Source organism: Gossypium arboreum, chromosome 7, assembly GCF_025698485.1.
Source record: "Gossypium arboreum isolate Shixiya-1 chromosome 7, ASM2569848v2, whole genome shotgun sequence".
Lineage (NCBI taxonomy): Eukaryota > Viridiplantae > Streptophyta > Magnoliopsida > Malvales > Malvaceae > Gossypium > Gossypium arboreum.
In genome coordinates, this window is record NC_069076.1 from 41,594,953 (window position 1) to 41,608,811 (window position 13,859).

Consider the following 13,859-nt stretch of genomic DNA (forward strand, 5'->3'; position numbering starts at 1 on the left):
TATTCCACGAGATAGACCTCTGAAGTATCCTGGAAGTGTTAGTGGTAGTTGAGTTGTAGCCAAAGACACCACGAAATCAGAGACTCGAGCCCCGGTAAGAACATATGCAATACGCGCTCGAGAGGAAGCCTTTGCTCCTGACGTTATCACAGGTACATTTTCTCTTTTTAATACTTGTGTTGTTGCCTTAATTGATCTGGGGTCAACGCATCCATACATTTGCATGAGATTGGTGTCTAGTATTAACATACCTATTGAACCTATGAAATTTATAATTAGAGTGTCGAACCTATTAGGCAAGTTAGTCCTGGTTGATAAAGTCTGTAAGAATTGACCTTTGATGATTCAGGGTCATTATTTTCTGGCTAACCTTATGTTATTGCCATTGGATGAGTTTGATGTAATACTTGGCATGGATTGGTTAGCCTTGCATGTTGTAATTGTAAACTGTGGTAGCAAGTATATTGAATTGAAGTGCCCAGATGGTAAGGTTCTACGGGTTGTTTCAAGAGAATTGGATACACCGCCAGTTGTAATCACAGCAATGGTTGCCCAAAAATATATGAGAAATGGGTATGAAGCCTACCTTGATTTTGTACTAAACACTAAGGAAACAGAGTTGAAGATTGAGTCCGTGCCAATAGTATGTGAATATCCAGATTTGTTCCCAGAGGAATTACCTGGATTACCTCCTGAAAGAGAGATAGAGTTTGGTATTGAACTAGTGTTAGGGATAGCTTCTATTTCTATTGCTCCGTATAGGATGACGCCAACCGAGCTGAAATAATTAAAAGCACACTTGCAAGAGCTGACGGATAAAGTTTTTGCAAGGCCAAGCTTTTCGCCTTGGGGTGCTCCATTATTATTTGTAAAGAAGAAAGATGGTTTAATGAGGTTGTGTATAGATTATCAAAAATTAAACAAGGTGACTATCAAGAATAAGTATCTTTTTCCAAGGATCGATGATTTGTTCAACCAGTTGAAGGGAGCTACTGTATTCTCTAAGATAGACCTGAGATCCAGCTACTATCAGTTGCGGGTTAAGGAGTTGGACGTGCCAAAAATAGCTTTTAAAATGAGGTACGGCCACTATGAATTTCTTGTCATGCCATTTGGGTTAACGAATGCACCGGCCATATTTATGGACCTAATGAATAGGATATTTCGACCATACTTGGACAAGTTTGTGGTTGTGTTCATTGACGACATTTTGATTTATTCCAAGGATGAGATGAAGCATGCGAAACATTTGAGGACTGTGTTGTAGACTTTACGGGAAAAGCAATTGTATGCTAAGTTTAGCAAGAGTTAATTTTGGCTCTAAGAAGTAGGGTTTTTGGGTCATATTGTTTTAGGTGATGGCATCTGAGTTGATCTAAGTAAAATCTCTGCAATGAAACCACCTAAAAATGTAACTGAGGCTAGAAGCTTTTTGGGCTTAGCCGATTACTATCGAAGATTTGTGAAAGAATTCTCCATGATCGCAACTCCGATGATGAGGTTACTATAGAAAGACATTAAGTTTGAATGGATAGAGAAGTACCAGCAGAGTTTTGAAAAGTTGAAGACATTTTTGACTGAAGCTCTAGTTTTAGTATTGCCTGAGCCGAGAAAAGAGTTTGTGGTCTATAATGAGGCATCCTTAAATGGATTGGGTTGTGTACTTATGCAAGATGGTAAGGTGATAGCCTATGCTTTGTGGTAGTTGAAGCCACACGAGAAGAATTATCCGACGCATGATTTAAAGCTTGTCGCTATTGTTTTTGCCTTGAAAATTTAGAGGCATTACTTATATGGTGAGACTTGTCGTATATTCATAGACCACGAGAGTTAGAAGTATTTAGTGACTAAAAAAGAACTGAATCTGAGATAGCAGAGATGGTTAAAATTAATTAAAGACTATGAGCTGATCATCGATTATCATTCGGGAAAGGCGAATGTGGTCACCGACGCGTTGAGCAGAAAATATTTTTTTGCATTGAGGGCAATGAACACTTGATTGATGTTGTTTGATGATGGTTCCGTCCTGGTAGAGTTAAAGCTCAGGCCGACATTTTTTCAAGAAATTTATGATGCTCAGACTAATGATAGTAGCCTGTAGGCTAAAAGAGCTCAATATGAGCCGGGCATTGAATCAGATTTTCAAGCTAGTCCCGATGGATGTTTGATGTTCAGAGACAGGGTTTGCGTACCGAGGAATAATGAAATGATTCAGAAAATCTTGCAAGAAGTGCATGATAACCATGTGTCTATTCATCTTGGAAGTACCAAAATGTACAATGATTTAAAGAAAATGTACTAGTGGAATGGCATGAAAAGAGATATCTCCAAATTCGTATCAAAATGCTTGATATGCCAACAAGTCAAGACTAAACATCAAGTACCTTCTGGTTTCCTACAGCCTTTGATGGTCCCCGAATGGAAATGGGACAGAATGACTATGAACTTCGTGACTGGACCCCAAAAAAGAAAGATGCTATATGGGTTGTGGTTGATAAGTTGACAAAGTCAGTTCATTTTATCTCGGTAAGGACAGATTATTCACTTGACAAGTTGGTCGACTTGTATATATCTGAGATTGTGAGATTACACGGGGTACCGTTATTGATTATTTCAAACAAAGACCCGAGATTCTAGAATAAGTTACAAGAAGCCTTGGGTACGAAGTTGAGCTTTAGTACAGCTTTTCACCCGCAGACCGATGGTCAGTCTGAGCGAATGATTCAGATTCTAGAGGATATGTTACGATGTTGCATCATTGAATTTCAGGGAAGTTGGGAAAAACACCTGCCATTGGTAGAGTTCGCCTACAACAACAGCTTTCAAACGAGTTTGAAGATGGCACCTTACGAGGCCTTGTATAGTAGGAAGTGTCAAACTCCATTATATTGGACGAAACTCAAGGAGAATCAGATTCACAGAGTTGACCTAATCAAGGAAACTGAAGAAAAGGTTAAAGTGATACGTGACTGTTTAAAAGCGGCATTGGATAGAAAAAAGTCATATGCTGATCTGAAAAGAAAAGAGATTGAATTTCAAATCAGAGATAGAGTATTCTTAAAAGTATCTCCATGAAAAAAGGTATTGAGAATTGGCCGAAAAGGAAAACTGAGCCCGCGATTTATCGGACCATACGAGATCACTGAAAGAGTTGGACCATTAGCCTATCGCTTGGCACTGCCACCAGAACTATAAAAGATTCATGATGTGTTCCATGTATCTATGTTAAGATGATATCGAACAGATCCCTCTCATGTGATTTTACCGACGGAGATTGAAATTAGACCGAACATGACTTATGGTGAGGAACCGGTCAAGATTTTGGTTCGTGAGGTTAAACAGCAAAGAAATAGAGATGTGGCTTTGGTAAAAGTCTTATGGCATTGACATGGTATGGAAGAGGCTACATGGAAGCTAGAAGAAACCATGAGAAGCAAATATCTGAATCTGTTTACTGGTTAGACTTTCGAGGACGAAAGTCCCTAAAGAGGGGGAGAAATATAACATCCCAAAATAGGGCCTAGTCAGAACAGTGATTTCGAGACCACAAATTCAATGTTGAAATATTTATTTTATGATTATTATGAGGTTTAGAATATGAAAATATGCCTGTGTTAAAGTTTCATGAGGAAATTCTATGAGTAAAGTGTCAAATTGGAGAATAAGGACCAAATTGAATAAATTGTAAAACTTGGATTCTAGAAGCAATTTATATGAAATTGCTTTAGATTATTAATTAGAAGGTCTTAAAGAGCAAGTTTCCCAATTTTTAAGTTTTTGGACAAAAATGGGCATGTATGGATAAAATTTTAAATAAAGGGCTTAAGGGCATTTTGGTCATTTGGCTCATTAATGAAATAAAATGGGAAAATGAAGGCAAAAATCAGCCATTCTTTTCCCTCATCCAACCGAGTTTCTCAAGCCCTCCATAGCTAGGGTTTTCAACATTTTCAAGCTCAATAGTAAGTTCTCCCAAGCCTCATTTTTAAAGTTCTTCACATTTTTGAAATCCTGGTAGCTTACTCTCTCTATTTCTACCCATATTTCATGCTAGGGTTCATTTTTAGAAATTTACCCATGCATGAGTTACTTGTATTTTGATGGTTTATAGAGGAATATGAAAGTTTAAAAGATGGTAAACAACTTTTACTAAGTGATTTTTTATGGAAATGGTTTTAGGCACCATTTTGTAAAAGTTGTAAAAATGGGCAAAAAGATGAGGAATAATGGAAAAATGTGGACTGCCATAAAAGGAAAGAACAATTGGCTAGGCTTGGGTAAGGTAGAAATTGCATGCATTTTATTATACGAGCCTAGGGACTAAATCGTAAAAATGTGAAAGGTTAGGGGCAAAACGGTCATTTTATCCGGGGGCGATATTTAGGCTCAAAAAGAATAATGTGAGGTATTGATGATTCATTTTTATTGTTATAAACCTCGAGGAGAAAATTTCAGAGATCAATCAAGGGAAACGAAAGGTTTCGGAAAAACTGAAATGCGAAACCGAGACGAATACCAGGTAAGTTCGAATAACTTTAAGTAAATTATTTATATGCCTAATTACGTGTGTTATGAATGCATGATATGTAGCTATAATGATGGCATGAAAATCCATGAAATATGTCAATAATAATGACATAATGATAAATGTCCCGGTTGAAGTAAAAAGGGAAATTCGATGGATAAACAATGGCTTACATGACTTGAGATCCTTCATGTGTTGCAGAAAAGGATTTAGCCTGGGTGGATAATCTGTTGATCTCAAATGTAGAAAGGATCTAGCCCGAGCGGGTGTTCCTTGAGTGATCGAGCCTCCCGAAGAATATGTGCGCATTGTGGATTTAGCCCGGACGGACAATCCGATTAGGATCTGAATTTAGCCTGCACTGGTAATTCAAATCCGAGCTCACTAAGGGTGTTTGTCTCTATAAGGGATTTAGCCTGGGCTGGTAATCCCTTCATCACCTTATGAGTTTACATTATGGGGGATTTAGCCTGGACTGGTAATCTCGCCGTATGATGTGAGGTTCGCGGGAGTGCATACATGAGATGATCGCTCTTATGACTTGACGATAAATGGATAATCCATCGAGATTTTTCGAGTAACTCAACGGGATTAATATGTGATACAAAAATGAAAACGTTGAACGATGAGCTCATCTTAGATAAGTTACATGGTGTGATGTTATGTAACTAATTTGTTGATGGAGTGCATGTGATAGGGAAACCATTCCATACTTGCTGGTTTATTTGCCTAATATGGTTGCATGCTAAACAAATCGATAAGTTTATTTTCCAGTCATTTGGGCTTACTAAGCATGTAAATGCTTACCCCTCTCTTTTCCCTGTTTTACAGAGCTCGTGGACTCACGAAGATTGGAAGACGATTGGAGATTCAACACACTATCACCTTGTCTAGCTTTGGTATATAGATACTCTTATTTTATTCAATGGCATGTATAGGGCTTTTGTTAATTTTGTAATATGTGCCATTTGATTACCCAATATGAAGGCTTGTAAGGTGTACATGTCCACATGCATATGGCCATAGGATTTGGCTAATTTTGTTATATGGTATGACCTATATAGTTGTGCATATTTGTGTTCCAATGTTAATAAGATGAATGAACATGGCATATCACAAGTAGATACACATGTAACATGACCGAATCACATGAGATGGCTAGACCATAATTGGCAATGACTTATAATAATGAGCCAATCTTCAATGTGTTATAAGGCATAGACATTCTTGATACAAGAGAAATAATCCTAGCATGTGTAAGACCGGTGAAATGAGGTTTACATGCAATAAGGTTCATCGAGGTCATTTGAGAGTATAATTAGGCCTGGCTATATGTAATGGAAACCTATAATTGAGAACATATGTTAGAGGGTGACCAAAGGCTTGAAAAATAACCTAACACGGTCCACATGGGTAGACACATGGGTGTGTGTCTAGACCGTGTGTGACACACGGACCACCCGATGGTCGTATGGCATAACCCTGTGTCCCCTACACCTAAAATTAAAAGTTAGAATGCAAAATAGTAAACACACAGGTAGAGACATGGCCATGTGTCTCAACCGTGTGGGGGACACGGCCTAAGTCATGGGCGTGTGTCTTGGCCATGTGCCCCTAAATGTATGCTGACGTCATAAACAAAATGCTCAAGTTTTTGGACACGGGCGGCCTCACAGGTGTGTAAAGGCCGTGTGAAGGACACGGGCCATAGACACGGGCATGTGCTTGGCCATGTAAAAACCCCTGTAGGTTTGAAGTAGAAAATAAATTCAAGTAATCCCACACGGGTAGGAGACACGTGCGTGTCCCAAAGCACACGGGCGTGTGAGAAATTAACTCAAAATTTTTCTTAAATCTTTATTAGGTCCTTGGTTTAGTCCTGGATCAATTTCAATGTACGTTTGAGCCTCGTAGGCTCATAATAGAGACACCAAGATGCTATTGGATTGATTTCAAATTGGAACAAAATTTTATAAACTGTATTCTTGAAAATGTTCAAGTATGTGCCTGCTAATGCCTCATACCTGGTCTCAGTCTCGGGTACGGGTAAAGGGTGTTACATTTAGTGGTATCAGAGCTATGGTTTAGTCAATTCTAGGACTACCGTAGAGTGCATCGAGTTTAGCTATACATGCCATTACATGAACGTTGATAGTGTGATATCTCCTAACTGTTTAATTATCTTTGAATATAGTAAATGTCTTACAAGTAAGCACAAGATGAGTCTGAGGGAGCCGAGAGCCATGCTCCAGCTTCCGTTCAACGAGTTGTCTCTGAAAGTAGTAGAAGGCCTATGTCTGAAGGTCAGGAAGAGGCCAGAGCCGCCTTCTTTGACATGATGGATGAATGGTTTTTGGATTATTTGAGGAATCGCCCCAACATACCACGACCTCCCCTGCCCCCTAACCAACCTGATGAGGAAGTGCCACGAGGTATGACACCTGTAAGAACTGGTAAAGCCCCTGTAGGCAAGCTTAGAAAGTACGGGGCTGAGAAATTTTGAGCTAAGATTAATGATGACGCTGAACGAGCCGAGTTCTAGCTCGAGAACACTATAAGAGTATTGGACGAATTATCGTGCACATCTGAGGAGTGTTTAAAGTGTACCGTGTCACTCCTAAAGGATACTGCATACCACTGGTGGAAGATCGTATCTTCAGTGGTGCCAAAGGAAAACATCACTTGGGAATTTTTCCAAGTGCAGTTTAAAAAGAAATACATCAACCAAAGTTTCTTAGACTCGAAACGGAAGGAGTTCTTAGAACTCAAACAAGGGAATAAGACTGTATCGGAATATGAAAGGGAGTTTGTAAGGCTAAGTCAATATACGACTAAATGGGTTCAAATAGAGTTAAAAATGTGTAAATGCTTTGAGGAAGGTCTGAATGAGGAAATCAAGCTATTGATTGGGATTCTTGAGATACGAGAATTTGTGGCATTAGCTGGTTGGGCCAAGAAAGCTGAGGAGCTCAATAATGAAAGGAAGCAAGCTAAGAGAGAAGCTCGAGTTGCGAGCAAGAGACCTAGCGGTAAGACGCTCTCATTTCCCACAAAAAAATTGAGGACCCAACATGAATGGTCCACTTTATCGGTAGGATATTCAGGTAAAGCGAGAGGCTCCAAAAGACGTAATCAGAAGTCTTCCTCCCCGATGGTGGCTAGTGTGGGGAGTGTAGATGACCCAAAGCTGAAGTGTAATAGCTACAATAAATTTCACTTTGGAGAGTGTTGGATGAAGAGCGTTGCGCGTTATAGATGTGGTTCTCTTGACCATTTCCTCAGAGACTGCCCAGAATTGAAGTGCCCAAATAGTAAGGTTCTACAGGTTGTTTCAAGAGAATTGGATACATCACCGGTTGTAAACACAACAATGGTTACTCAAAAATATACGAGAAAAGGGTATGAAGCCTACCTTGCTTTTGTACTAAAGACTAGGGAAACGAAGTTAAAGATAGAGTCTGTGCCAATAGTATGTGAATATCCAGATGTGTTCTAGGAGGAATTACCCAGATTACCTACTGAACGAGAGATAGAGTTTGGTATTGAACTGGTGCTAGGGATAGCTTCTATTTCTATTGCTCTATATAGGATGACACCAACTGAGCTGAAAGAATTAAAAGCACACTTGCAAGAGCTGACGGATAAAGGTTTTGCAAGGCCAAGCTTTTTGCCTTGGGGTGCTCCCGTATTATTTGTAAAGAAGAAAGATGGTTCAATGAGGATGTGTATAGATTATTGGCAATTGAACAAGGTGACTATCAAGAATAAGTATCCTTTGCCAAGGATCGATGATTTGTTTTACTAGTTGAAGGGAGCTACTGTATTCTCTAAGATAGACCTGAGATCCAGCTACTATCAGTTGCGGGTTAAGGAGTCGGACGTGCCAAAAACAGCTTTTAGAACGAGGTATGGCCACTATGAATTTCTTGTCATGCCGTTTGGGTTAACGAATGCACCGGCCGTATTTATGGACCTAATGAATAGGATATTTCGGCCATACTTGGACAATTTCGTGGTTGTGTTCAGTGGCGACATTTTGATTTATTCCAAGGATGAGATGGTGCATGCGAAGCATTTGATGACTGTGTTGCAGACTTTACGGGAAAAGAAATTGTATGCTAAGTTTAGTAAGATTGAATTTTGGCTCCAAGAAGTAGGATTTTTATGTCATATTGTTTCAGGTGATGGCATCCGAATTGATCCAAGTAAAATCTCTGCAATTTTTTAATGGAAACCACCTAAAAATGTAAACGAGGTTAGAAGCTTTTTGGGCTTAGCCGGTTACAACCAAAGATTTGTGAGAGGATTCTCCATGATCGCGATTCCGATGACAAGGTTACTACAGAAAGACATTAAGTTTGAATGGACAGAGAAGTGCCAGCAGAGTTTCGAAAAGTTGAAGACATTGCTGACTGAAGCTCCAGTTTTAGTATTGCCCTGAGCTTGGAAAAGAGTTTGTGGTCTATAGGGATGGATCCTTAAATGGATTGTAACACCCCTTACCCATATCCGAGGCCAAGCTAAGGTACAAGGCATTACCAGACAAACATACAAACATTAAATTAAAATACGAGCCATAAAATTTTATTCATATTTCAAAGTGTTCATTCTCTTACACATAGTCCCTTATTTGAGTCTACGGAGCCCAAAACATACTTTAGAAAGGGTTTGGGACTAAATCGAGAACTTACGAAAATCATGGAAATTTCATGCTTTAAGGCTCCACACGCCCGTGTCCCAAAGTCGTGTTCCATACAATTTGAGACACATGGTCGTGTCTCTGCCTGTGTGGAATATACCTAGGCTATTTTTCAAGCTTTGGTCAACCTTGATCTCTTACACACTTATACAAAATCAAAAGCATATAACATGGTATTCATTTAATGATTAAACATCCTCAATTAAACCACAAACATAGCATTTTTATGTCATCATACATGTGTCTCTCATACTCATTTTACCTTGTTTATTATAGTACCACTTATACATTTATACCAAGATTATCATCTTACCAAATATCTTTAGCTTAATCATCAAGCATTCATATTTAAAGCTAGATCATATCTTTATAAAAGACCACGATTCAGATGCACAGAATAACATGTTTGCCTGAAACATTTCAATTCAATTCCATACCCAACAAGCATTACATTGAGACTAGTCATATATATATACACATGTCATGATACATAACATTCTCTTTTTGTTTTCTTATAAACACATATCATTTATTTCATTATATCAATCTTTCATATACCATAGTTTCCATGTATTCCACATATATTTATTTTCCTCCTCCTCCTCCTCTTCATTCCACATCCTTAATGTATATAGCATTCTTGTAAGTACGATTTCACAATTTACTAATAAATGTTCACATCAAACTGTCCACACGAGTCATAGTCACTTAATTATTTATAATTCGAGCTACAGACCTCCAAATTAAGATCCATAAATTTCTCCTGAAACTATACTCACATATCGTTCTACCATAAAATTTTCATAATTTTTGGTTTAGCCAATTAGTACAGTTTATTCATTAAAATTTCCCCTTGTTTCACTTTCTGACAGTTCTGACCTCTCTTCACTAAAAATTAATTATCTCACAGTACAGAACTCAGATAATATTCTTATTGATTTATCTTGAAAATAGACTCATTATGAATTTTAAAAATATAATTTTGAGCCTCTAATTATTTTTCTCTAAATTTTTGTGGTTTTCCAAATTCAGAACAGGGGATCACGTAATCATTCTAAATCAGTCTCACAAAAACATAAATATCTAAAAATATAGAACTCCTTTGCTTTCTATGTTTATTTTATATGAAAATAGACTCATTAAGATTTAATTTGATATCTCATTCAGTCTCTGATTCAATTTATACTATTTTTGGTGATTTTTCAAAATCACGTCACTGCTATCTTGTCCAAAACAGTTTTATTGCTAATTCACTCTTTCACACTTTCTTTGTATTAACCTCATTTTAACATACATATCACAAATCATTTTCACCACATTTCATACATCACAAGTATAGGCCCATGATCACAAGGTCACCATAAAATCATCCTCATGTATAACTTACTTGTTTATAACCTTACCACATCCTGGTCACTTAATGAACACATCATTCACATAATCAAGTTCTGCACATATTCATCACAAAACTCACAAAGCAATACATAGAGAGTCTCCGTTGAACACTTGGATCAATCCTCGATACTTGGTGGTTTCAGCACATAGCTCCACCCATCATATAGTTCGGCTCTCTTGTACACATGGTGAACACTTAGTACCACCCATGTGACCTAGCCAGTTATCTCGTAGCTCTCTTGTCTACATGGTGTCCTTCACTTGGAACCACGCATGCGACCTAGCTACATATATCCCGTAGCTCTCTTGTCTCCATGGTGTACACATAGTATCACCCATGCGACCTAGCTACATCATAATGTCTTGTAGCTCTCTTGTACACATGATGTGCACTCAAGACTATACATGTGACCTAGCTACATACCATCAGTATCATCCAATCTTTCCAAGGTTCAACCCGATTTCTCTCTCTTTTCCAACAATTTCACCAATCAAGTAATTATCCACATACATATTTCCAATATTTTTATAAAATATCATAATACAAGTAATAGTGATGTATTACTTACATATAAACTTACATCTCATTTAATATCAACGCAATAACATTAAATTACACATTGTCTTATTAAAAATCATATGAACTTACAATTTCCCATAATATCCATAATCATAGAAATCACATTTATGTATGATAATTCAATGCACTTCATGTACCATAGACATATTTTTAAATCAATTCATAAACTTGGCACCATAATCATTTAATTTAACATAATTCAATTAATCCACTAAATTTAACTTTCAAATATAAATTACTGACATTATTGTTGTATTATTATCATACCAACTTACATACTTTCAACACCTCGGAGATCATAGTAAATATGTCAATTTTACACTGAAACATGCATAAATTAATGCTTATTATACATATGAACTTACCTTGATATTAAAACGGCCATTTTACCAACTTTCCCAATTTTCGATTTTTCTCTCATTCTAGGTTCAAATTTCATTTTCTGGGATCTAAAACATCATATTTTACTTATTTAATTAATGTACTATTCAAAACAGTCCTTAACTCAAACTTTGGAAAAATTACAATTTTGCCCCTAAACTTTTACATATTTACACTTTTGCCCCTAGGCTCGGGAATTAACCTTCATCCCTTATTCTTATGTTTTATGACATGATGATCACTTTTCCCTTCTATGGCAACATCAAATTCTCACTCTAACATATACTTATGACTATTAGGTATTTTTACCGATTAAGCCTTTTTGCTCGTTTTCACTTAAAACCGAGTAGCACAAGTTGTCTAACATAATTTGAAACCTCATATTGTATCATAAAACACCAGAATACATAAATTTTACCTATGGGTATTTTTCCAAATATGAACCCTAGGTTGAATTATTGCTAGCAAAAGCTAAATCAAGTTATCGGGACTCCAAAAACGTAAAGAACTTGAAAAACGGGGTTAGAACGGACTTACAATTGAGCTTGGGAAGGTTGAAAACCCTAGCCATGGAGTCTCCCTTGGTATACACGTCCATGGTGAAGAAGATGAGCAAAATTGGCTTTTAATTTTGTATTTTAATTCATTTTACCCCTAAATGACCAAAATACCCTTACTACTAAACTTTCCAAAAATTCCCAATTTTTGTCCATAACTTAGAAATTGGTCAAATTTCTATTTAAGACCTCCTAATTAATATTTCAAATCAATTTCATACTAGAAACTTCTAGAATTCAAGTTTTGCAACTTCTTCAATTTAGTCCCTAACTTCGAATTAAGCACTTTATGCATAGAATTTCTTCACGAAATTTTCTCACAATCATGCAATCATATCATAGACATCAAAATAATCATAAAATAATTATTTATATCTCAGATTTTGTGGTCCTGAAACCTCTGTTCCAACTAGACCCAATTTTGGGCTATTACATGGATTACTTATGCAAGATGGCAAGGTGATAGCCTATGCTTTGCGGTAGTTGAAGCCACATGAGAAGAATTATCCAACGAATGATTTAGAGCTTGCCGCCATTTTTTTTTGTCTTGAAAATCTGGAGGCATTACTTATATGGTGAGACTTGATCTGAACAAGGAAACTGAAGAAAATGTTAATGATAAACTGTAATTTATACATATTTTTATCCCATGCTTAGCACATTTATGGATGATTTCTCCTTATATATGATGAATTCGATGCTCCTAATCCTTTAATTTCATGTTTTATACTTAGGTGAACACAGGAGAGTAAAAGGAACAAGAATGGGCCAAAAAAGGAGAAAATGGGCCAACATGAGAAATCAACACGGCCTGGACTTCCTGACACGGTAGTCTACATGGTCATGTCCATTTGGTAGAATCGAAGCATGACTCACATGGGTAAACCACACGCCAGTGCCTATTTAATAGCCTTGACCACAGTCTGAAGCAATCGCACACGGGCGTGTCACACGGGCGTGTCCCTGTCGAGCCCAAGTATAGTCCTATTCGGAAAAGGGCACTCTTGAGGGCTCTTAGGCATTGAAAAGCCTATTTAAACACCTATGGAGGCACTAGAAGGGGATACACGGAGTAGGAGGAAAGGAATTACGCAAAGAAAGCCGATCGATCCATCTCAGAAGTTGGATTCATCATCAAGACTGAAGATCTCCCTTCAATTTCCTTTAGGAGTTTTGGGTTTTCTTTATGTTTTGTTGTCTTTACTCTTTTGAGATGTTTTCTTTCATAATTATGAGCTAAACCCCCTAAATACCTAAGGGGAATGAAACCTAAGATGGATCTTGTTATTATTATCTGAATTGTATGATAAATATTTGACTTGTTCTTAATTATGTGTTCTTAATTCTTGTTTTAATATTCCAGGATATTGATTCAAGTTAATGCACTTATTCAGAGGAGTAAAAGTCCATGTTTAAGAGTAAATTTGTCGTAATTAAGCAGAGTTTATGTAACACCCCTTACCCGTTACCGTCGCCGGAACAGGATACAAGGTATTACCAGAACATAATACATACCATTAAACATAACCGAAATATAAATATGTCATCCAATTTGATAGTGCATCGTATAATATATATCTTGAACAATATTAGCCAACTTTAATGCCTTTTACAAATTAGCTGGTTGAGTACTGTAACTAATATTTTAAACCTAGACAAATATGACACGTAACAAAATAATTAAGCCTACTATACATGCCATAATTCAAAACGTTTAGTTCA